This window comes from Cyprinus carpio, chromosome A14 (assembly GCF_018340385.1).
Source record: "Cyprinus carpio isolate SPL01 chromosome A14, ASM1834038v1, whole genome shotgun sequence".
NCBI classification, from domain to species: domain Eukaryota; kingdom Metazoa; phylum Chordata; class Actinopteri; order Cypriniformes; family Cyprinidae; genus Cyprinus; species Cyprinus carpio.
Genome location: NC_056585.1, coordinates 23582919 through 23610005, shown reverse-complemented (window position 1 = coordinate 23610005; position 27087 = coordinate 23582919). Strand labels below are relative to the sequence as shown.

Genomic DNA, 27087 nt, shown 5'->3' with positions numbered 1-27087 from the left:
ATCGCCAGTGATGTTTTGGTGCTTGGTGGTTGCCATCCAATCTGCTCCATCGGCCCTGATCTAGACCCATAGAGTGCTAGCTAAGTGTAATGGATCAGCAGAGTGCAAGGAACCATTGAAGGCAACCAAGCAAAGAAGCTTTGTGAGTGTGTGTTGCACCTGTACTTTTATCCCTTATCTCTGAAGGGCCTGATGTCTCATAGCACTTCACCTCGTCTTCACTTACAGCATCTTTAGATAAGGCCGCTGTGCACCTCCTGGGAGAGCTTTTATGGATTGGAGAGCTTTTGTGTAACTCACTTTTCAACCTCTGGACAAGTATTGATTTTTTTTGTGTTTTCATTTTTAATGAATTAAGGAGACCTCAGTAATTACCTTTCCCAACAGGCAAAGGGGACGGACAGACGTGTGGCAGGCCAGACACATAGACAATGTCTAAGATATCAAAAGCAGCCAAGGCGGTGAAAAAATTGGACTGGAGGTGTGATCAGAGCAATTGTAAGGTCTGGACAAGCGGCTCCTGGGCCTCCACTGGGCCCCATCCTGGGACAGGTAAGCTTTCAGACCTCCCTTTTCACCATTTCATTTCAACTTTGTTATTTTATTCTTTATTATGTTCATGGCCTTTGTTATGCCTCAGTGCAGTGGTTCTTAACCAGGGGTACTTTCAAGGGCACCACAAGATAATTTTATAAATGGACCAAACAAACAATAAAATCAGCAGAAGAAAAATTAGAAGAAAAAACTCAGAACATATTAGCACATCCAGTTTTAAATGGTGTTTTTGGTTAAATGACTGAAATAAGGTCTGTGGTTAACACAAGCTTGAGATATTTAAATTTTTTATTCTATGACATACAATACATCAGTAATACTCATAATTTTTGAAGCTTTTACTTAACTTGAAAAAGGCAGTTGCTAACAAGTGGCTAAATGGGACAACAGAGGTTGTTGGTGACGTTAAACATCACATTGAACATGTCAAGTCACCTGTATTTCTGTAGCGTTTTATTGAGTAGAGATGGTTTTGAAGCAGCTTTACAGTATTAAATGGGAAACTAACAGAATCGATGATGCAAACTTAATCAAATATGAGGCAATCTACTCATAAACTCAACAGTCTACTTTAACATCCTCACTGTTTATATTAGGAACTTGCAAACTATTCTAACTCAAAATTTCAGGGAAAATGTTTTTTTAATAAAGACTGAAAGAGTTATCTGAAGCTTAATGGTGGTGACATTGATGGTCATGCGATCGTGGTGTATAGTTTTTTTTTGCCTACCTTTAGTTTTTACTTCTCATGATTGTATTTAGGCTTCAAAATTCATAAAATTTGTGTTAATTTGCAAAGATTATCATGATGAAGATAACAGGTAAGTATTATAAACTTTTGTTGGTCACAGAGCTTATTTTCCACAATAATCTTAAAGCCAATGGAAAAATCCTATTTGGTTTTTGTCGATGGAACCAATGTGATGCTAACTTATGGGTTAGCCTACAAAAATATGTCACCACTGCAGCACTCTATTTGGTCTTTAAAACTTTTGGAATCCTGTAATTAAGTTTACAGAAAATAAGAGTGTCTGGCCTTTGAATATTGTTGCATATGATGGTGGTCTTTAAGGTTAAAAAGGTTGAGAAAAACGAATGGTTAGGAATGTAGCAAGAGCAGCACGACATAAAAATTGCTGTTACAAGCATGTCTCTTGTCGTTGCTCCTTTGACCATTTCAAGCTGTCTTCTGCAGGAGTCGAATGTTCAGAAAGAAAATCTGATGTCATATATTTACAACATAACAAAAAAGTCTGTCTTGATCACTGTAATGTGATGTTTCTCTACAGGTTGTACTTGTGCTTTTCTCCACCATAGGGACTGACTTGAGAAACTGTTTAGCCAAATGTTGACACAGGCTTACCTCTGCTCTCATATGTGAAGCACATTCATAACTAACAATCTAATTACAGCTTTAATGATGTCATTACAGTCCCTTGCCCATCATGATGATAATAAATGAGACACAACCTGGCCTCCTGAGTGTGCTTGCCTGTTGAAGAAAGCTGTTGCGAACTAAATATGAGGTGTAATGAGCATCAGTCAAGCAAAGCAGCTCCATATGTCAGTGAAACACGTGTAGTTGTGTGTTTGTTTCATGTGTCAAAACCGTGCTCTTGTCAGCTCTGTTTGCGCTCTGCTTTGCCTTTGTGCCTGTGCTGCCATCTTTGGCTCAACTTTTATGTGTATTAAACTGTAAATAAATTGCAGTCAGTAGGCATTCAGCTTACAGCTCTGGCCCTTTAATCTTCCCGCTTTCTCTCTCCTTTGTTTTTTCTCATCTGCCTAACCATTCCTGACAGGGTAAGCTCATAGAGGTAGGCTGCCTGTCGGCCGGGGGGCAAATTTAAACAAACGAGAGAAATAAAAGAGGGAGCTCCGGAGGAGGGGGCAAGCTCACAGCTTCTGTGGAGGAGAGTTATTACAGTCCAGAAAGAAATTATCTCAGCTGGATGGAGGAGAGAAGCAGAGGAAAGAATAAAAAAGGGGCATATTAGACAATAGTTCAAGTGTTTTATACGTTAAGAGTCAAGACCAGGTATACTAACACCGTGTTTTTTCATTGAGGTAAATGAGTGAATTTCTGAAACGTTCACATCACATTTCACCCCTAAAAATCTAAAGGAAATCTATACATATATTAATCATTACAATATTTTGCACTGAAACATTATTTTCATGTCAATAGTGGAATAGTTGAATAGTTAACGTGAAAAATCATCATTTATTATTTACTCAATCATTTTATTTTTATTCTCTTTACTGTATACTATATATATATATATATATATATATATATATATATATATATACGCACACACACACACACACAAATAATTTTATAGGAATAAATTACATTTTAAAATATACATATTCAAAGAGTTTTAAATTGTAATAATATTTAACATTGTTACAGTTTTTACTGTATTTCTGATCAAATAAATTAAGCTTTGGTGACCTTAAGTTCCCCAAATATTTAAATATATATCTTTATAGATTAATCAATAAAAGATATATATTTATCTTTTAGATTTTAATTATTTTAATTAGATAAAAAAAAAAAATTAGAATTTAGGGGTCATGTGCTTAATTGTCCTCAAAATAATGTCAAAATGCAAACAAAATGACTTTTATTATGCAAAACACTTAATTGATTCTATTAATTTTGGGGTGAAATATCCACTCATTGAACATTATGCATGTCTGTCCTGCTAGTTCTGTTCTTTTCACTGATTTCTTTTCGTTACTGGAAAACTGAACAATTACAGGGGACATAACATGCATTTAAAATGAAGAGAGAAAGAGAGAGAGGTGAAAGGCTGAGAAATGGCATTCTGGTTTGGTTCATACAGTATGTCTATTATACCTCTGAAGCTAAACCAGCTTCATGTGGAACTGTTCTCTGTAATTCAATTAATTTATAGCTAGACTTATTTTTAGCATTTGCCATGCAAGCTTGTCCGCTTTTATGTTTGGTAAATATTGCATGTAAATCATGAATGAAGTGCAGTATAAGCTCTTAGCTCTTTAAAAAAGGAGTCCCATTTCAATTAAAATGAGTAATAATGGTTTATCAGAGCAGGGGTGGGGGGATTGTAGAGGGCTTTAGAGGCTACTGATGGAGAGTGCATAATACACATCCCCCCTGCCGTAATCTGCACCAGGATTCATTCTCTATCACCACATCAGAAAGTGTGTCTCTCTCTAACATCATACTCTGATACGTACAGATGTGTCATTGGTAACCACAATGGAAAAGACCTTCATGCTGTGGTAACTATGATACATTTAAAGGTGGAGATTAATGGTGCCATCACTGTCCATTCTGTGTACAAATGCCTGGGGGCTGCCCATTTAGGGGTCTAAAAACGTCTGAGACAACATTGAGAAACTGAAATATAATTTGAATCTAAATAATAAAACAAAGTTTTGATGGCATGTGAACTGTATGTACAGATGGTTAGATGCTCTTGCTTCCAATGATCCAAAAGAGCATTTGTGCTTCAATCTGAGCTGGTTTCACACAGACTTCTGGAGCTCATTTAGTTTGAGTGCTGCTGTCATTAAAGAAAAAAGGGGGATAGTACAAATACTTAAAAAATTAATGTAATTTTTTTTTTTGTCAATTTTGGCCTAAAATTGCTGTGCTGATAATATATTTAATGAATCATTTTTTATGAAATTTTTGTTGAAGTAGAAAAGCGCAATTGTGGGAAAAGTTTTACTGTTGAAAGTGATTGACAGGTACTTTCGTTACTGTCTTTGCTCAACCATGAAATGCCTATTTAGTTGATGGAGGAACGGATTAATTTGTTTGTGAAGACCAAACCATAAAAAATTATGATTTTTAAAATGAAGTTCCATCCCATTTAATTTTGGAAATGTTGTCATTAGGTTTGACAGGTCTGCACAAATCTCACATGTCAGACCAACAGATTATGGGTCGGGCTGAGACTGGTTAACAGTGGTAGAGGCAGGTGTCTATTAAACATTTTATTACTGAGCGGAATATTAACAGTGGCCATGCTTCACAGTACATGGTTTAATTCAAGTCCTTGATGAACACCACAACGAACAAGAGTAACCATATTAATTGTTGCTCTTTAAAGAAGGCACTTAATTAAACAGCTCCCCCCTTTGCCTCATTATCATTTTGTCTGGGAGCTTCACACCACAGTAGGCTGCTAGTGTTTGGCTTTACAAATCATCAGCTGTACAAACTACAAAGTGTGCTAATACGATGAGTTATCTCTGCTAATCTTGCCAGAAGCACAGAGACTCCAGGGATAGTTACAAGCCTACAAATTCCAGTTGTTGGCAGTTTCAGGGCTCTTTCATGACCTCTAAGAGCTCATGGGAAATGTAAGCTGGTCCCAGTGAGGTTTCAGTGGGGTCTAGGCTGACGTGAGAGAGTGAGTGGCTGTGTCCGTGAGTGCGTGTGAGTGTGTGGTAGCGCGTAGAGGATGGCACTGGAGACGTGCACTCTTGTTCCTGCTCTGTGGATTGCTCCGATGCCACCCCACGAGTCTGGTTTCCAGTTCCTGTGGCGGCTCCTGCGCCCTGCATCCCTCTGCTGCCCTTTCTGTGCCTCTCCCAGGCGGAGCTCAACTTTACTGCAAGAGCCAGCAGGTTTTTCCCCAGGAACACCGTGGATACCCGTGGGTCCCTGTACCACAGCATCCCGAACCCTCTGGGTACTAGCGTGAACACGTTAATGGTCACCAGGCTAAGCCACGGATAGATGGCCTCTTTCCGAGCCGCCTGCAGCCCAGGAAGCGCAGTGGCACCCAGCTCCGTGAGCGACACGCATGGCAGCAACAGCAACAGCACGTAACAGTAAAAGAACACAAACCCTCCACCCAAAGAGGAACCCCCACGCTTCCCTGCACCTCCCACAGGCCGGCTTGCAGATCCAACACATCGAGCAAGTCAATCACCACCCACAGGAGCCGGCTGCGCACCTCCTGCTTCCTGCGGAGTGGAGTCATGTAATCGGCTCCTGTCAGGATGAGGAACAGTGAGGGCAAGCACACTGAAAGTAAAAGAGTTAGAGTCTTGCGGGCAAGAGGATCCGGAGGTCGTCTTTCCTGTCTATAATTCTGACAGACAAAGAAAAGCTTCAGCTGCAGCAGTGAGAGGAAAAGAAACCAGAGTGCGTTGGCGAAGCCCCGACGGGGAGAGCGAGCCTCCGAAATCACACCGGTGGAAACAAAGCGCAGCGCCAGCAGGAAACACAGGTCACCCAGTGCGACGGCAACACATGGCCATACTGCAGGACGGGCTCCACCTCGAGGTCCCAGCATGCTCTGCTCCAGCAGATAGAGGTCGACCACAGCCATCGTGCTCACTGTCACCAGAGTAGACACGCACACCTGGGGGCGAGGGCAACATGCTTGAGGAAGAAGGAGAAACAAGGACATAGTCAGACTGTATATCCTGATAAGGATATGACCTGCATGATTATGTGCTTTTACAAGACTGCAATATACGGAGAGAAAAGTGCAATTTCAGAGTAAATTAGCCATATATCGTCAAACAATACTAATTTATGGCCTTTTAGTACATTTTTTATGGACTGAGCAAATTGCATGGTTTTCTGCAATGTGCAGGTCAACAATAAACTATTCATGCACTCCATTGAAGCAGCTTCATTGTTTGGTGATGTTTAAATTGGAGAGTTTTTCTTTTTCAAACTTAAAGCTGCAGTCTGTAACTTTTTTTTAGTTAAAAATGATCTGAAATCAATATTTGAGCAAGTACATAACCAGCCAGTGTTCAAAACTATTGCCTTACTTTAGCTTGATTCACAGGGGTTAGCTTACAATAATGTTTTCTAATTTGAGTGGTACTGGTATGTTTTTGAGGGAAATTCGAGCATGCTGCTGCGCCATTATGTCATGTCATCAAACATAAAGAAGTTGTCCAGGCTACTAGGCTATCGCATGTGAGGATCCTGCAGGAGGCGGATGGTTTTATAGAGCCTTTCTCAAAGCAGCTAGAATAATTATATTTATTATTTTGATGGTAGATTGTAATGTGTCACCAGTTCGAAGGGAGCATAATTTGCTTTTTGGGTTAAAGGAATTTCTTAATATGAAATTCGAATGTAATGACAATTAAGAGATTAGACCGTACAGAAATTGAAATATACATGCTAATACACACTATATACACATAGTCACACAATGCTGATGTTGTTAACATTAACGAAGGGAGAACAATAATAATAATTTTCATGGTTTGATGTGATATGAGCTAACCGATCTTTAGATTAAATCACCATTGGAACCGCGATTTATTGTAATGCTTTTTCCTCAGTTAGTCAGAACAAACCGTGGCAGACCAACGCTATCTCATGACCAATTCATACGTATATTACGAGGTGGCTAATTCGTACGAATTCATACGACCTCACAAATCATTTTGTATGATTTGTCTAGACCCCAGTGACTGGTAGGTTTAGGGGCGGGGTTAGGTGTAGGTCATTCGTACAAATTCATACGAATTGTGCAACTCGTAAAATACATACGATTTAGCACAAATCGTATGAATTTGTATGAATGAGTTTGTGCAAATTCATACGAATTAGCCACCTCGTAAAATATGTACAAATTGCCGTGAGATCAGGCTGGGCAGACTTGTTACTTGTTCAGATGACAATGGTGAAAATTCTTATTTGGGTCATATATTCCAAGACATAGGCTAGAATCTGTGAGTGCAAAGTACAATATCCACACTAGGAGATCGCGTGACCCTTCGGCAGCACTCCACAAAACATTAGATTCATCCGCACTGGAGCCGAGCCGGCGCACAACCCACACAAAGAAGATAATTCTGCAAACAGCTCCAATTGCAGGGTTTCAAACAGATGGCAACAAAGAGATGAAACTTACAGTCTGCAGCTTTAATATCAAAGGTAGCTGCTGAATGTCTGTACTGAAGGTCTTGACTAATAGTTTGCGATCCTGGGCTATTTTACAATTCATGGCATTTCAAAGGCTTGTTTAGTTTACAAAGCCTGTGACATTGACTGGATTAATAAGATGAGGTTTGTGGCAGTACGGAGTATAAGCATTTCCCTGGTTTAGAGAGGGTGTTAGGGTGGCCAGGGTCTTTTTTTTCCATCACTTCCATACACAAGCATATCTTTCTGCTTCCAGTCTAATTAATTTTTCCCAGTTGATGCTTCAAATATAATAGAACATGGCAGAATCTCTTTCTTTCTTTGTACCTTTCTAAATAAGATTTTTCAACTCATAAAAATTTAAATCCCTTCATCTTTCCAAGTGTCCCAGGTTTTCTGCATAGTATATAGCATTCATGTCAACCCTTGTTCCCTTATTAATTAATTATATCGAAGGAAACCCAGACACCATTTCAAAAGCCTCTTTTCCTCGTGGCTTGCCTTCCGTGCTGGTTTTCTGTCACATATTGCAATATTTTTATTGTCTTTAAATTTTCAGTATGAAGCTTGACTTGATCAAATCTGATTCTCTGGCTCATTTTGAGTGCACTGGGCCACCTACAAAATGGCGACGCTCAATCTTAATACTGTCCGAGTGGTGTTATAACACTGCATACTGATGTTGATTTTATTCATGTCTCCTCAAGCCATATTTCAGCAACGGACAGTGTAAAACTGTGGTATTGATTCATGTAGAGAAATGATCGTGGGCTTTATGGTGAAATCGAATGCAGGCCTTCTCAGCCGGATGGTGCACTACAGCCGTCTGACCATTTGTGTCTGATGTGAATGTCAACACCACCAGACAGAGAGCTTTTTAAATAAAAAATCATTACTGTTGAAGATATAAAAGGGTGTCAAGAGGGTTTAAGATACAGGTTTGCTACATTTAGTTTTATTGGATTTTTTAGCTTAGGTGTTACAACTACTAATTTACCCAAAAATGGATGATATGAGGAAGAGTAAATTATGACAGAATTGTCATTTTTGGGTTAACTATACTATTACAACTCTTACAACTCCTAAGACTCCTTAGGTGTATGTGTGGATATGTAGGGAGAAAGTGTTAAATGGTGAAGTGAAATGGAAATTGAATGGAGTGAGAAAGGGACGGCGAGAGCATGGTGGTGATGCATTCCCTTGAGTTTTACAGACCTAATAAAGTGTTACGGTATGATGGTAATAGTTCATAAATAAGCTGAGGGAAATGAAGAAGGAAAAGAGTGACGAGTATTACACAAAAAGCACAGGCAACGTGCTCTGGGAATAAGGAGATGTTGTGTTGGAGAACCTGTTGATGAGAATAGAAATGGAAATATATTCATAGCTTGGGAACTGTAGAAATTAAACGCATTAAATAGGAAGTGTGGAGGAAATGAAGGGAGTATGTTGGTAAATGACCTAGAATGATTAATCTTCTGTGAGCTCTGTGGAATGAAAAGGGAGTGTGCGTCACTAATATCTGATTCTGACTGTAGACTTTATTTTTGTCTCTATTACTGATTTTCTGCTTTGGAATTCAGTTGAATCCAATAATCTAAGACTATGAGTGTTGAACTTAGATGAGGCCATGTGATCCTGAAGAAAAATTTTTCTGCACAGGACACATATTTCATTTTCAATCAGAAAAATGATAGAAGTTATTTTAAAACAAAAAAGAATTGAAACCCAGAAGGTTTGCCTGTAGGTGCAGAGCTTATCTTTTGATTCCACTGTCAGCCCCGTAATTCATCAGGTTATCAAGTCACTTGGAAGATACGGTGTTGTTTTATCCAGGCACATTCATAATAACTAGACATCAGTACTGACAGTCAGTGCATGCTTAAGCATAAGGGATGGCTTCAGGCTGCTGGTTACAGTGCATCATTTTATGCAATTTTGCTACACAAATGTGTTCTTTGATCTGCGCTTGTATTAGTAAGTCAAAAGAAGTGCCTTGAATAGTCTTTTGATGTACAGGCACTATTGTTCTTGCATCTTATATTCAGTATTTATATGCTTCAAATGTTGCAATGTGATGATCGTGTTATTGTGTCTAAAAGCAGAATTAAAATAATTTCTCCATATTTATTATCTGACACTTAAACATAACTAACCTATATTGTTCATTTGCAGTAGCTATTTGATTCTAAGTTGTTTTAAAGGGATATAGTTTACCCAAAATAAGTCATTTTGAACCATTGAAAAAAAGAGACATTTCTCAAAATATCTCTTATGTTCCAGCTAAAAAAAACAAAAAAAAAGTCATACAGGTTTGGAATGACATGGGGGTGAATTAATGATGACAGAACTTTGAACTATGCCTGCAATGTTTTAGAAGATAAGAAATAATGTAATGAAGTAATGAAGACAATGTGAGGAGAAATGTAAAAGCTTCTAATTAACACTCTAAAGTGAAGGTCATAATTAAATATTGTAAATGTTTAATTGCTGCGTGCAAGTGCCCATAATCACGTCTACCTCTCATTCTTGGAGATACTCTCTGCTGGACTCATGCCACATGCCCTCATTTACGAGTAAACGGCTGAAAATGTCCGTCGGTAATGTGCCATTGAACCATTCCCACACAGAGAAGATCATCTGTACAGTGAGAGCATCGGTGTTCGCGAATAAATGGCATCATCTGTCTTGATGCTTGCAAGTGTCGAGCTGCTGCCACTGCAGGACATGTGTGATCAGACCTGTACCACTTCAATATATCACCATATTGCGACAGGTGTCAATACATTAGGATCTTCCCATCCGAATAAATGGTTGGTGAGGTATCAGTCTCACCAACTAGCAGTGAAACATTTGAACTTTTAGACTTGAAGGCTGCATGAATAATTGAATATCAAGTTGCAAGAGAGCTGAACTTAATGCAACCAGGATTAGATGAAGTAGAGAATGTATTTACCCCACAGCATGAAGACTTGACACGGCAGTCTCAATCTAATAACCAGCGCAGACCTGCAGGCATCAAGACTATATTATCTGAATCCAGTGTCCGAAATCGCGCTGTTCGTCCAGTTATGACACTGTACGGCCGCTCAGCATAACTAAACGAGGAAAATAATCCAGAGAAGTCAGCCACACCAAGATCAAAGACTACATTGTCCATAATATAAACAGTGATGTGCAGTTTATTCGGGCGAAGTGATGAGGAAGCGAGCCTTTCTGTGTCCTGACTTTCTTTGTCGCAAAAATCCTTATATAAACGGCATGGGGTTTATTCCGTTTTCTCGACTCGAGCTCGAGCAGGATCCTTCGCGCTCCATCCAGACTCTCGGGCGGCTGCGAGGACGCTTTTTGCGGGCTGAGGTTTAGAAGTCCGTCAGAAGTGCGCTAGAAACGTGTTATCCGCTAAATCTGTAACGGAAGCCGCTTTTTTCCCGAGTATCTCCTTGTCTTCATACTTCACTAAGGAAAGGGCGCAAAAGAACGCGTCGCGAGACAGTTTATGATTGCAGTGTGTCATTTGTAGGCAGCTTACGTGCACTTGTACCCCTCCCTCCGCTCGCTCTCTAACTCTACTGCCTTTAGTTGCTTCTCTCTAAGCCTCTCGGATTTCACTTCAGAAAGCAGGCGGGGATATTTGAATGGCCTCGTGCATATTGCATGGGAGTCACCGTCCGGAAGGGTCCGTGCTACTAATTACTGCTGCTAGTGCAATCATTGCTATGATAATTACATTGTTCCAGGCTGGAGAAAACAACACCCACGGTGTCCCTGCTGTTAGTGACGAATGATTGTGTGCTGAGATGAACTAGAAGGTCCTTTCAGATTGGTTATTTGCCATTTAACATTTTTTAATCTAGAACAACTAATTGTGAGGACAGTCCCCAGGGTTAAATGCCTGACTGAAGACTGGTGACTGCATTGCATGGATTACTAATGCAGTCTTTGTATTTATAAGCAAATTTAAGGTGCACTCAGTATTTTTTATTTTTTAAATCTTAAATAGAACCTTTGAAAAATGTACAAAAAACATGTACAGGCCTAATAACAGCTGAGCTAAATAATTTTTTTGTAAACGGGTCACGTATGGATGGACCTACTTCCATGCCAGTATTTCTAGGTAGACATTTCCAATTTAGTCCCTTAAATTGAGCAATATGTTGTAGCTTACCCAACTGAGATGTTAATATCTCATATTTTGATCATGATCATTGAAAATCAATGCTTTAAAATCAAAACGGCTTTGTCAGTATCTTTTGTGTCTTTATGGATGCAATTAATGCCCAATACCACCCACACCTAGAAACCTTTTTGCAAATTTTGGTTCCCGATTATGAAAATATTTGTTCCCGGGAGAGAAACTGAATCATTTGGAGTTGAAAGGAACAAGAATTTCTATCGGTCTACCAACTCCTGTGAGCCAGACAATCATAATTCTTGAAACATCATACCCTAAACATGGTTTCCCAGAGAAGACATTTATTGGGAAAAAATATAAAAATATGGTACAACAACAAATCTGATTTGACATGCACTGACCCCTTTTTTATACAAACATAGGCCCATTTTTATTATGTAGAATATCTACGAAAAGTTGAGGAGGAAACTTAATATTGATGGGTTTAGGAACTGCTCTTGCATGATCAGAGCACCAGTGTGACAGGAGATTGAGCTGAATTTCATTATCTGTCAAATTTCTCCCACAACTGCTCTGACAGGCCTGTTTCCACTGTCTTTATGGCCTTTGTGAAATCAAACGTTACTTCTCTTGTATTTTTTCTTTACAATGTTCACCTCATTTATTCATGGTGAGGGGTCATCTTGGAGTTTTAATCAGCCAGATGGAAAAGAAAGGCATAGAGATGGCAAAGTCATCTTTCTTGTCACAGTCGTCTGTGCGCACTACTGGTTTTTCAGACATTTTCCATTCCTTCCCTTCAATATTTTTTCACCTTTGTTAGCTCCACCCACTACTCTCTACATTCTCTCTCTCTCTCCATCTCTATCACCTTCTCTCTCACTCGCTCTCTCACTCGTCCCCATGGGGCTGAAGTGTTTGAAGGTCACTCTGATCTGGCTAGCTTTCAGCACAGAGGGAGTGGGAACGGCGGAGAAAATTAGACAACAAGAGTCCAGCAGTGCACAGTCAACACTTTCACCCCCATAAAGTTGGTAAAGACTTCAAAAATTGACTTATGGAAAGTTACGGGCCTGATTGGTGCCCCAGGTGTGCACTGGCAGAAGCTCGTCCCAAGACACTCCTCACTGCATCCATCTGCTACGCATTAGAGCTCTTAGCTGACACCACACATGCTCCAGCCACAGCGAAACAATCTGTCTTACAGACTGGAAGAATCTCACAATGAGCGCACAGCTTGATATACTTTTTTTGATCATTAATCCGCACCTTAACATCTAAGTTATATTTCTGGAACTTAAAATATCTATAAATCTTACAATTAAAACCAACCCTGGCTCAACTGATAATGATACTCTATTAATTATCAGCAGTCTTACTGATTAACCGACTGCAATGTTGCAGAGCTCCGATAAGATAAGACATCCATTGATGCGATGTAATTCTCTGAAGAGTGGGTCTGAGGAATTGGGCTCTTTACTTTAATAACATAACATTTAATGAAATCTTTTCACACTCACTGATTTCCATCAGACGTTAGACATCGGCAAAGATACGGCTCCCTCAAAGCGTTTACTGTCCTTTTTAACTTTTTCAATGCCGTGGAGCCTCATGCTCTGTCTTAGACCTTCACCCTGTGTTTTATTATATTTAAATAAATCTGTTTGTTGTGCTTTAATAAACCTCTAGAGGAGCAACATGTCATTGTTTCTTCAGACTGAAGTAGGTATAACTATCAATATTGGCTGTAAAAATGCACCATAAAATTGACCTGAAAATAATGTGTCCCCAGTGGCACGTCTCGCCCTGTGGCATTTGCTTTGAATACATTAATCATCACTGTTTGTACTTAAGAAGAGATGTGTTTTTAGATGTGTTTGAGGTTACAGTGGAATTTGGGATGATCAAAGATAGAGCCATTAGCCATTCTGACAAAATTTTGTTAGCATTCCACAATGTCTGATGCAAACATTCTGTGATCGCCCGTGGATCAAGCGAATAGACATTAATCCTCTTTGCATTCAAAAGCAGGACCCTTCCCAGTACAAGGCCTCGTCCATTTCTCTCCTGAGCTTGAGGCTGCATGACGGGTTGGACTGGTTTGAGGGTATGAAGCTAATCAGCTGTATGACACCCTTATAGGGAAGAATGTAATAAAATGGGAAGAGTTCTGCACATTAAATTAGGGAAGGGGAACAGGAGTAATTAATTAGAGTGTCTCACACTGCAGAGTTTAATTAACCCCTCTTCTACACCCCTCACCTCACCCCCCCATCTTTCAGGATGTTGGCGTGGGCAATGAATTGCCCGTCCTAGGGTGCCAGGGGCAATTAATCCTGCCTGCTGCCCCAAGGCCACATCCCCGTCATGCTTGTGTACACACACCCTTTTTTGCACTTCTGTTTCACTCACCGTTACATATCAGTGCGCACAAGGAGGGAACATGAAGTGCTGTGTCCTCTAAATCCCACACTAAGAGAGCGCTCTGAAAGAAACTGTAGTTATGCACTCCGACTTCATCTCACTCTTTACTCTTTATATCCTTTTGTTTCTTATTGTCTGCATCTGAATTGTCTGCAGTAAAAATTCATTCATCATTCTGTCATCATCTGCTCACCCTTATGTTGTTCCCAACCTGTATGACTTTCTTTCTTTCATTGAACAGAAAAGGAGAAATTATGAGTTAAATTTTGTTCTGTTAGTCACACAAAGCTATTGGATGACTACATAGGAATTTAATGGGGTGTAATTATTGTTAACTAAAACTATTAAAAAATTTGTATTCGTAAATTGGAAAAAAGCAGAAATGAAATGAAATACGGTGTAAATATTAGATGAAAAACTTGTTGCTGTGGCAGCTAACAGAAATTAAGTACTAAAAATGACAAAAAAAAAAAAACTAAAAAAAATTAAGGCTAAATTGAAATATTAAAAACGGATAAAATAAATGTGTAAATGGCAAAAACACAAAATTGCCAAAATGAAAATGAAAAGCTAAATCAAAATATTCATAGACACCATAAAAGTATATAAATAATACTAAAAGAACACTGCTTTAATGACTTTTATGGGGCTTTTGTGTGATGTTTGAAGCTTGAAACTTCAGCTTTGTTTCTTTGTACTTTCTTGGAAAACTTCTCAGTTTATGTTTTGCAGATTTCACAAAAGTTACACAAGTTTAGAACAGCATTAGGGTTAATATAGCATAAATGACGCGATAACAATTTTTTATTTATTTATTTTTTGGTGCACTATCCTTTTAAGTGCCTCATTATGCTGTAATTGAATTTTTTTATATATAGCAATTCCCATCACTGATGAAGTCTTTTGTCCAGCATCTTCTATCCTCTTAACTGAGCCATGCAATGTTCTGTTCCTTCCTTATGTGTTAACAATTTTAATTTGCTTAATTTCTTATTCATGCATTTAATTATGCAGGTTTTCACTTAGTTGGAAGTCACACTGTCCTCTAATGCCTTCTCCTCAGAGGCTTTGGTCTAAAGTGATTGAACCACTTGAACCCACCACCACGCTCCTTTTCCTTTTGCTTCTCTTTAATGGATTGAGCTCACAGCCCTCACACATACATTCTTTATTCATGCGGGTCCCCTATGGCCTCTCCATACATCAGCACTCTGAAGCCTTTCACCCGCTTTGTCAAACGGACCTCCTGAATGTTAGTATTGATCTTCATTGTTGCTCTCATAGGGGACATGACTCGAATGTAACACTGTTCTTATCTGTCCTTACAGGAAATATACACACGTGTGCAATATTATTAGACACACTTATATATGTGGCCCTCAATCTGTTACTTCTGAAACAACTGTTACTTTCTGAGTCTGTTCTCACTCTTTTTATCATTCATCCATGTCAGCGACCATCTTGTTAAAAAGAATTGCTGAAGCTGAAAGCTTACGTTATAATAATGAAACAAATGCAAAGTGGGAGAACTGATGAAAAGAATGAATAAAGGAGGAGGTGTTTTGTGAATCACAAATACAATCCAGATGCAGATACCCTGCCCAACATATATTAGATGAAGGGGTTTTTACTCTGGTTATTAAATTATTCCCCCTGTTAGAGAGTTGTTTGTTTCCCAAGAACATATTTCATAACAAATTGATCTATAAGCATGATTGTTTTGAAAGCATTCATGTCTGGTTATCTTCTCACACAATTCACCCAGGATTTTTCTTCTGTCAGAACCTTCAACATGAATGGCCGCTTTATCTATTGATATGATAAACACTTTTAATATTCATCTCAGATAATAAATAATGTGCGGTGTCCAAGGTTGGTAGCATGCCTCCATCAAGGTACTGCAACCACTTTGTTCTTCCCAGCTCTGCTTTTATCAGATGCAATTGAGGAAAGAGGAGGTTTAATTGGACTGCTTGACTTCTGGATGATTAGATCTTGGTTTTTAGAGAGCTAGACTGGCAATTTGGCCTGCACTCGAAAGTGAATGTATCTGCCATTAAACGCACAATGTCTTGGTCATCCGGAGCTTTATTTTGTAAAGATTGCCAGAGCGGTCTTCATCTTCTAGCCTTGTCCTTTCAACCAACAACAGATTCCCATTTTTATAATAGCCTCACTTATGATATTAAAAGCACTACGCAAAGTGCAATTACTGTGGATTCTTCCATTGTACCCGTCTTTGTTTGGCACAGTTTGAATGTCTTGTGCTTCTGATGTCAGTACACCACTATAACCTTTCATCCTTGTTGCCCGCCTGCTTCCCCCACCATCATCAGACGACCTCTTCCTCACAGATCTGTCTGCTGTCCTCTGCATTCCACCAAGTGGCTTTGCTTGTTTGAACTTCTTACAGACCAAAAACAACTTTAAATAAAGTTATCAATCAACCATCGGAAAAAAAAAAATAAAGTAGAAGTGGTATGGAATCGCAGCCCAAGGGTTTTTGAGGCTCTCCTAACAACCTCAGTTTAATATTATTCCATATTTAATTAGGAATCACCCACCGCCTTTCTTGTTTACTTAGATCTGTTGTTCCCGCTGAAGTCAGAGCTCGGGGAGATGCTAGTGGGTTGACATGGGATTACTATTAATAAGCAAGTCAGGAGGGAGATGGGCTGCCTGCCAACCAGGGCGTTTGTTTTTCATTTCATTAGTGTTGAGATTTTTTTGATTATTATGCAGTGTACTGGGCTGAACAGTAATACCTCTGGATTTGTGGGAAAATATTTGCTATTCTCGCATGACAGTGTGTGCTTTAAATAATCTGAAAACATTGCATCAGTATTTACAAGTTGGGATCAAATAACAATGGTGCTTTGAAGGGAGTTCTTTGCAAATTTACTTTGCGCCAAAAAATGCTGTTTATCTTGGCCCGTATATCACATAAGGGATGTATAAAGAGTCTGTTATATTTTGCAGCTTATTTTGGCCAAGAACTGCCTACTTAGACAGGAAAGGTCTGACTAAAGTGACCACGCTTAGTTCAAGTTGTTTTTACATGCTGTTTAAAGAAATTTGTTTATCTGAAATACATAACAGTTTGTGCAAAATTAAGAATTCCATTTCAGTTAATCAAGTCATACAAACTTTGCTTAATTGAAAATTCTATTTAAATAATTTCTTTGAGTTTCAATTCATGTAAATTGGACTTCCCAAATTATTTCTGAATGCCGCACAACCCTGGCTGATACCTCAGTAGTATGAAAAATAATTCAAATCAAATACTTACTCAGCATTCTGTGATCATGTATACAGAAAAATGAGTGAGATACACTACTGTTTAAAATGATGGGGTCAGTAAGATTTTTAAAAAGAAATTAACTTCTTTAAAACAGCAAAAAAAAATAAAAAAAAATAAAAAAAGACACAAAAAAAATATAAAAAAATCACAAAAAGATCACAAAAATTATAAAGACATTTTAAAAATTCTATTTCAAATGCTGTTCTTTTGAACTTTGTATTCATAAAAAAAAAAAATTACAAAGAAATGTATCCACAAAATATTAAACAGTACAATATTAAACATTTTGTTTAAGTTTCCAACATTGATAATAATAATAATGTTTATTGAGCACTAAATCAGCATAGAATGATTTCTGAAGGATCATGTGACACTAAAGACTGCTGAAAATTCAGCTTTACCATCACAGGAATAAATTACATTTCAAATTATTATTTTAAATGTAATAATATTTCACAATATTTCATTTTTACTGTATTTTGTTCCAATAAATGCAGCCTTCACAGGAAAGAGGTCTTTCAATTACATTACCCCAAATGTCGAAACGATAGTGTATGTATTATTAGAAATCAAAATGTATGTCCATCCAGTAGTAATTGGTACCTATTATTTCACAGACATAACTCTGAAACATCCACTAATACAATTCTGATTATTTAGATATTTTTTACTTGCTAGCAGTTGATGAAGATCTGATGTCACTCACTTGCCAGTTCTTGGCATTAGATGCAATATGCATCAAACAGTCAGGGGATTAACTGAGGGTGATTGAAACTGCATTGGCAGCCCTTTCCTAATAGTTCCAACTGTTAAATAAAGCTCTGTAACATCTACCACATGATAAAACAACTGTTCCAGTCACTGTGGATCCTTTGCAAAGTTCAAGTGCAAGGAAAACTTTTACAACTGTAATGAGATTACAGATTAGCAGCCGCCTCTGCAGTCAACCCACAGAAAACACTCATGCTCTGGTGAAGCCGCACAGGAGAAATGGCAGCCAATGTTGACTTAATGTCAGCTATACATTTAGCTTTCTGCCTGGCAAGGGCCAGGAAAGAGAATCTAATTTATCTGGAGTCTCAGAGGCATGATGACTGCCATACTCTGACATACACACTCATACACACATACACATATTCTCACACCCTTGGGTAAATAGGCTTCCACTAGCCTCTCTCGTTCACTTTCTCACTCACTCATGCAGGCATCCAAGCATGCCGAGGCATTCACAGTGCACCAATGAGTTATCGAATGATTGACACCATGCAGCCACTCTAAATGGCTATTGGTATTCATCAAAAGAATGCCACAATGAATAACGGCTAAAATGTGTGTGGGTCTAAACCTTTCTGAATGTTTTTCCTATGCCTTCTTTTCCAGAAAGGGATTCCCATTGGGGCCTTCTGCAAAGACTTCAATGAGAAAACCAAAGACCTCAAAGAAGGTATTCCTCTTCCCATCAAGATCAACGTGAAGGTAATGTAACCACTAATAAGGAATACTGTTGGTGTTTTTTTTTTTCACGTCAACACCACTTTACCAATCAGTCACAGATATGAACTCTTGAGGGCCTTATAATACACCTTATTGCTTTCAATCAATCTTGCTCTTGTTTGTTTTGCTGCTCGTTTTCTCATTTTATGAGTCCCTGGAGGCGCTCGTTTACATTCGCATCCCAGGCACATTAGCAAACAGCATTAGATGCGTCGCGAATGCCAAAGCGCGGATAAGGCCTTCTTCTGACATTATGATCAAATGAAGGTATTGAGCGAAGTGGATTAACCCCTTAACTGTCACTCACATTTTTGAACAAAGACTTGAAAGTGCACTTTCCAAACTAAATTTTTTATAATTCATGAACAAAAACATTTTATAACATGATATTGATGTACCATTTTCGCTGTAATGCAATGTCTGATTTTAAAATGGGTTTTAAAGGATGAATTTTGAGATTTTAAGTTTTCAGCTGATATATCATTTCTGATTATTTCTAAAGTGTGACAGAGAAAAAGGCAATGAAGAAGACTTTTTTTTGACAAGGTCAGAACTCCTGTGTAATGATGTAGATTTTTGAGGGTGCACTCTTGTCATAAATTAATCTATTACTTTTCCTACATAATTTTTAACAAAAAACATTGGTAAAATATCTATTTAGGAGTCTTAGACCTTTCCAACGATATATAGTTTGTCATGATTAGATAAGGATTTAGTGAAGTAAATGTAGGCGTCCCGTATACGGGACGGGGTGACAGTTAACAGGTTAAACAGAAGAACAGAGCTTTCCCGATCTGAGCGTGACTCGTAAATGAGGAATAGTCATTGATGCGGTGTATGCAATGTTCATCTGGCCTAAGTTTATCTCCTCGTTCACCTTCTCAGGGCGCATCAGCACATTTATTATAATGTTTTTGTCAAGGACAAAATTTTGTGTTTGAATGCAAAGACCGTAAATGTACTCCAAGTTTCTTGGAGAAATGGGGCCGTTTGATGGATCCCTCAATTGTGTGCATTAACAGCTTTTTTCCCTGACACCTTTTAGTCTTTGTTTCCCTCATACGATCGTTCCGTCTCTTCTAATCGAGTCTCTCCCATTTTTCACCCGCCCTCTGTAACAAAATGAGAGGTCTAGCACTTTCTCCTCATATTCTCAGTCTTTTAAATAAAGATGGATTGATGGCTGTTAGTAATGCTTGCCGAGTCAATGCCAGAGCGCATTTGAGCAAAGGCTCATTATGAAGGTGCTGAGAAATGGCTTTTTATTATGAAGAGGTCATTGTTCACTAATTTTAAAGTGGCACGACTGTGTGAAATGAGAGTTCTCATTACAGTTGTCTTTTACATTACAGAACTGTTGAAAAGCTCTGGTGTGATTTCAATTGAAAGTCCCAGTTTCGAGAACCCTCTGTGTCTGTTGATGCTGTGGTTTTTTTTTTTTTTTTTTTTTTTTTTTTTTAGGGTGATGCTGTGGCAGTCCAGACGGCGGTGCAAACATTGTGAGGAAATTATATGGCCACATTATGCTTCGGCACTGCCATCCAATCCATTCTGGGGTGTTTTAATGTCTCTGGCTCATGTCTAATGCTCGGTCTCAGTCAGAACCCCAAACACATAATCTTTTCTTCTGAGCCGATTAAGCGAGTGTCTGTGGTCCAGTTCTGCCACAGTTTGAATCCGGAGGCTTCTGTAGCATAAAGAAGAACTAGACATCTTCAGTAACAATGTCACCTTCATCTAGCTCATCTCTTTGTGTTGTCCTGTCAGTCGTGGTTGCCCGAGGGTGGGAATTGTCAGCCTTTGTTGTTGGCTCTCCTTTGCAGGTACATCAGCTTTCGTTCCAGGACCAGATGCAAACGTTTTTCAGAGGGAGAGAGAGAGAGAGGAAAATGTGTACCTCATGCTGTTGTCATTCATCATTTGTTCCTTGAATACACATGCAACAGCTCACTGTGATTTTTTTTTTTTTTTTTTTTTTTTTTACTTTTTGCATGATCATTTCTCATCATTTTTTTTTTTTTTAGACAATAATAATAAATGACTTCAATTTGGCACATTCTGAAGTCTGTGAGTTGTGCTCATCTATGCAAAATTTGCTTAAACACTGTCAAGGTGTGGTAGTTGGTTGCCAGGGCTTCCTGGCTCAAGTAATCCCCAGTCTCCATGACATATAACTTGTTCTGGTCCCTTGTTATGCAATTTAATTTAAGTTTACATTTTAGCAATTTTGTTGTGTGCTGTTTTTATTTTTATATATATTTATTTTAGTTTTTGTAATTTTAATATTTCAGCCCACACTCGTTTTTATTTTTTGTGCAAGTTTCTTACATTTTCATCTACTTTTTATATTTTATTTTATTTCAGTTTTTCAGTTAATGAAAATATTATTGTTTTAGTTTGTTAACCTTCACAACATACCTTTTATTCATTTTTATTTACATGTCTGATTGCTTAGATGTGTAATAGCAGATGTACAATTTAATTGCACAAGTTACACACAATTGCAAAACTCCATTAAACAAGCCTCTGTATGTCTGAGCAAAAGTAATATTGATGTTTGAGCACCACTATTTATTTAGTTTGTGCATAACAAATAAAAACTGTGTATAAAGAAATGCAAGAGTAATGGAGTAAAGAGTAAATCAAAAAGAAGAATGGTGAGCAAAAAGAGGAAGAACTTTATATACTCATACTTTATACTTTTTTGTTATTTGCAGTATTTATGAGGCTCAAAGAAACAGCTCACCCAAAAATGAAAACACTTCATCATTTACTCACCCTCATGTGATTCCAAAGTCATTTGACTTTTTATCTTCTGTTGAGGAATTTTAAAAAATGTTCACCCTGCTCTTTTTCATACAATAAATGTAAATGATGACCAAGGGCTATCAGGCTACAAAAGGAAGAAAAGTCAAATAAAATGCAACTCTTCAATACGACTTGTGCTATATTGCAATCCATATAACAGCTTTCATTGTATAGATAAGAAATGTTTGGACATCCATAAAAATACCATCATTTGTGTTAAACACAAAAAAGAAAAAAGAGGTTTCTTACAGGTTTTGAAAGACATGATGTTGAGTAAATTATGACATAAGGTTTATTTATTGGGTGAACTATCCTTTCAAGACATCCAGAACATAAAACTCTATTGCTAAACAAAGGGAAAATTTCTTTGTATGATTCATTCTTAGAGTCTTACAGGCAAATTAGACCCTAAAGTTAGCGCCCTCAAACTATACTGATGAGCATTCGACAGGGATTGAAGATTAGCCTGGGCTATGTGATCTTCAGCTCCAGGGGGTGTAGAGAATATTCTGGTTGAGCTCGCAGCACAATGCTTGCTCTAGGCTTGAGCCGGATGGCTGCAATGCATTTTTGCCAGGCTGTCTCCCCAAGTCAGACTGCCTGTGAAGTCCCAGTTGTCCTATTAAGCTGTCTGCTGCACACTCATTGTTTTTGAGCCTCTCTATGCAGACTAATCCCTGCCTTAAAGCTTTGGTTTAGGCAGGCCTGACTGTCGAGGGTGTGTGGATGTGTGCGTCTGGCTTCTCTTGACTCAAGTTTATGAGAGGCTGTCAAAGTCTATGGATGCCAATGAGATTCTGTCAGGGTCCAGAGACTCTGTTTGATGCTAGGATTTTGGCACCTCTCGCTATCGAAGAGGATAGTGTTAGTGATACCACCCGCTATGTGCGATGAGACTGATAGACAGAGTGCGATAGCTTGACGCCCACAAGTCCGAAAACGAAAATAACCTTCTGTTCCCACAGTCTCGATAGATAATCGTCAAAAACAAACTCAACATGCAATCCATATTGTTTATAAGGGTTTTATCAAATATTGTAAGCTTTATCATTTATTTTGTAGTTTTTATATGATTTTATGACACTGACATATTACTGAATTTAGATTCTATTCACACAACATGGGTTTAACTCCCATTTTCTCTTTTTCTTTTGCTATCAAGCAAAGCTTTTTTTTATGTATGCACTTATAGTGAGCACACCTATTTTTTATTTTTATTTTTTTTTTCTTCTTTTTTGATGGAGCAACAGCTGCAGTCCTGGTTCACTTGGTGCCTTAGGCATAAGACAAGACACCAAAGGGAAAAACTACTTTTTAATGATTTTTATTGGTTCTTTTTAACAAAATTTGTAACCAAGCAAAATTGGCACTGAACCTGGCCAAGCACTGTAGTTTTATAGAAAAGTACAGTTTTTTTTCTCAGGAAATTTTATTTATTTGTCTTATTTATATCATTTTTACAATATCCTTGTATTATTTATTTATATTTTTGGCATTTTCTTTTATCTCCTTCCATATGAATGCATGTAAACCTTTATGTAAATATGAAGTACTTAAGTCATTTTGATCATTTTGTATTCTTAAGGAAAAAGAGAAAAATCGAGATGGGGAATTTAAGCAAAGTTTAATGGCAATTTAAAGGAAATAATTTGCAGCATTTACAACTCGATAGGGACTGACTGTTTTAGACTAGAATAGGAAATTTATGTCACAGCATTTTAGACAAATGTAATTTGCCAAAGATACAAATATATACACTACCATTCAAAGGTTTAGGTTCAGTACGATTTATTTATACTTTTATTTATAACACGTTAAAAGGGCATTTATAATGTTACAGATATTAAATAAACACTGTTCTTTTTAACTTTCTATTCATCAAATAATACTGAAAAATTTATCACAGTTTCTAAACAAAAATTAATCAAAAAAACATTACACAACACATATAAAAATAACAACAAACAAAAACATCATATCACAAATAATAATTGTACACCAAATCAGCATATTAGAATGATTTCTGAAGGAAATTTTCTGATCATATGACACTGAAGACTGGAGAAATGTCTGCGGAGAATTTAGCTTTGCCATCACAGGAACAAACTGAAAATAGTTATTTTAAAATGTAATAATATTTAATATTTAATATTATGGCTTCTACTGCATTTTTGATCAAATAAATGCAGCCTTGGTGAGTGTGAGAAGCTTTTAAAAACATTAAAAAAAAATCGTACTGACCCAAAATCTTTGTATTTTTATTTCTTTTTAATTCACCTGGCTACAAAATGACCCCTTTTTTCTTTCCTCTAGTCCGACAGGACGTATGACCTGAAAATTGGGCAGCCCACTGTGTCTTACTTTTTTTTGAAACAGGCCGCCGGCATTGAAAAAGAGGAGCTGGAAAGACTGGTAAGCGAGACCTATTAAAGCCAGGGCAGCTATGGCCATACATCCTTCCTTCCATCTCTCAGCACTCAATTTGTATAACTCACCACCACCTTATGTTTCAGTAATGGACAGACTTCCCCCTGCAGGGTGTTTTGGTTCAGATTGAATTTTTTGACTGATGATATATTGATGATGAGCTGCACTGGTAGAGAGCTAGGCAGTTACTAATGGGAATGCTGCGGTGAAGGTGGCATGTTAAAAAAAGAGAATTATGGATTTGCTTCATTTTTGTACATTTCACTCCACCTCAATTATTCTTTCTTATGCGCCCACTCTTTCCTCTTCCTCTCTCTTTCCGTTACTTCCCCCCTTCACTCCATCTCCACTTCCATTTTTCTCAATCATGACCAACCATACCTCCTGCTGGTTTCTCTCTGTGCTACTGTGTATCATCACCCGTCTCTTTTCCCTCCCGCCTTGTTCCTCCACTCAGGGCATGAGATCGCAGGTATGGTGACTGTGAGGGCCGTATATGAGATTGCACGGGTCAAATCACAGGATGACAGCTTTAAGCTGCGAGACACCTCAATGCAGAATGTTGTCAAGAGCATCATCGGTTCAGCCAGATCCCTCGGCATCAAAGTTATCAATGAGTGAGAGTCCTTCAAACTTCATTCTACTGCATTCCTCACAACATACAATATCAGTCAAATGTTTGGATACACCAACTCATTTATATCATTTTTACAGAATAAAAAAAAAAAAAATTATGTAATAGCCAAAAATGTTCTCTCTGTCTATGTTTATACTGTATATACACAAACACTACCAAAAGTGATCAGTAATTTCTTTAAAGAAATTAATAATTTAATTCATCAAGGATGTATTAAGTTGATTAAAACTGATGGTCAATAAACTGTTAGTTTTGTTAGTTTTCATAAAAAAAACATTACACAGTGATGACAAGAAGAAGAATTGATTGAAGGATTATTAATAAGAAGAAATATTTCTTGAGCAGCATATCAGTATAATAGAATGATTTCTGAAGGATCATGTAACACTGAAGACTGGAGTAATGATGCTGAAAAATCAGCTTTGCATCATAGGAATAAATTACATTTATTAAAAACGTAAAATACATTACAATAGAAAACGTAAATAAAAAAAAAAAAACTTTTTACATTTATTTTTATATTGTAATGATTTGACTGTTTTGATCAAATAAAGGCAACCTTGATGCAAAAACATTAAGCATTAAACAACCTTGATGCAAAAACATTAAAAATCTTACCAATTCCATACTTTTGAATGGTAACTAGTATATCTCTTTAAAAAAAAAAAATCTAAAAGTTTTTGCTTTATGGAAAAAATGCATGCGTGGGCATGATTTACATACAAAACTATTTTCAAGCATTCACACTTTCTTTTGTGTTTTCTGCATGTCTGGTCTCTACTGTGAGTATTAAACATCTATCTTTTTCTTGTATAAATATTGCAGGCATCCCACCACCTAAAGACCTTAATGAAGACATGTGAATAAGTAATGGCTGAATAAATCAAGTCTTACTTCACACGCTCACCAATGACTTCATTTCTTGTGCTCATTTGGAATTTTATGCCATTTCTCACTGTTGAGAATTGAGCTTGATTTGCAGCCTTTTAAAAATGAATAAAAAAAATTGTTTTTTATAATTAATGCCTTAATAATGCTGAGAAATTGTAAGGGATGCTGCTAGTATATTTATTGAGACTATTCATTAAATGAGTGTTTGCTTGACAGCTACCAGAGCCTGTTCTATCCTCTGTCTCTGCGACATCAAATGTCATTGAGCCATTGAAATTTGGCAGCATTTAGACAGGCAAAAAAAAGCAGCCTGTTCTGTTAGCAGAGTCTTGTCTTTTCTTAAACCAAACCTCTTTAATAAATGAACCATGTCACTGAGGCATAAATGGCCAGACCCATCATTTGTGTATGAGGGAAGAGCAATGCTCGCCTTGCATTTCAATCGATCTCTAGAAATGTTTGAAATTCTAATGTAATGTAGATGTATCTGTTGATATGCCTCTAATCTCCGTCTTCTCTGTCACTCTCACGATGCTCCCCCTCTCCTCTCCTGTCATCCCTCTGTTAGCCTGTCACCAGAAGAGTACGGGGAGTTTCTGCGAGAGCGTGAGGAGAGACTGAAGGCAGAAGCAGAGGCAGCAGCCGCTGAGGCAGCAGCAGTAGTAAAGAAGAAATGAAGAGCTGCTGTGTGCTAGAGTTATTTATCAATGCAAAACCCCCATTCACGTGGATTCGTCCTACTGTTCCAGACGTGTTTTTTCTAATAAAATGCTGCTCATTTGCATCCAAATGTATTAAGGTGTATTTTTTCCTCCGTATCTCTCTTTGATGATACTATCCTGCCTCCTGACTTTTTTCTACTACCTCCCCCACTTTCTCTTTTTTTCTTTTCTCTGCCTCCTACAACCTTTTTTTAGGCCTCTGAGCCACTTTCACCTACTCTTTCTCTCACATCCATTGGCTTATCTGTCTCTCCTAGCCAACTCTGGGTATAATAATCCAGAGGTTTTTTTTATAGCTGCTATGTCTTTGACATCTGTGCTGAAGTAGATTGCCCTTTGGCAACACATTGACACAGGTTGATATGCATTGACATAAGGACATTTTTAACACTTATTTAAATGGATTGGATGCACCCAAAGAGTTCTTAAGCATTTTCTTGTATTAAAAAAAAATGTATATGGGTTGAACACTGTGAACTATATTATCAACCAGTGATATATTAAAAGTTGCACATATAGTTCAATCTTTACCTGCCTTCATAAACTATAGTCATGCAAAGATATATATATATATAGATATATATATATATATATATATATATATATATATATATATATATATATATAATATATATATATATATATATTATATATTTTTTTGAAACCTGTGATACTTTTTTCAGTATTCTTTGATGAATAAAAAGTTAAAAAGAAGAGCATTTATTTAAAATATAAATCTTTTCTAACAATATACACTACAGTTCAAAAGTTTGGGGTCAGTAAATGTTT

The 27087-nt window shown here is 37.6% G+C and overlaps 1 pseudogene; it reads left to right on the top strand.

Moving 5' to 3' along the window:
• Nucleotides 1–404: 404 nt before the first annotated feature.
• On the top strand, nucleotides 405–26329 carry LOC122147474 (annotated as a pseudogene).
• The last annotated feature ends 758 nt before the right edge of the window (nucleotides 26330–27087 follow it).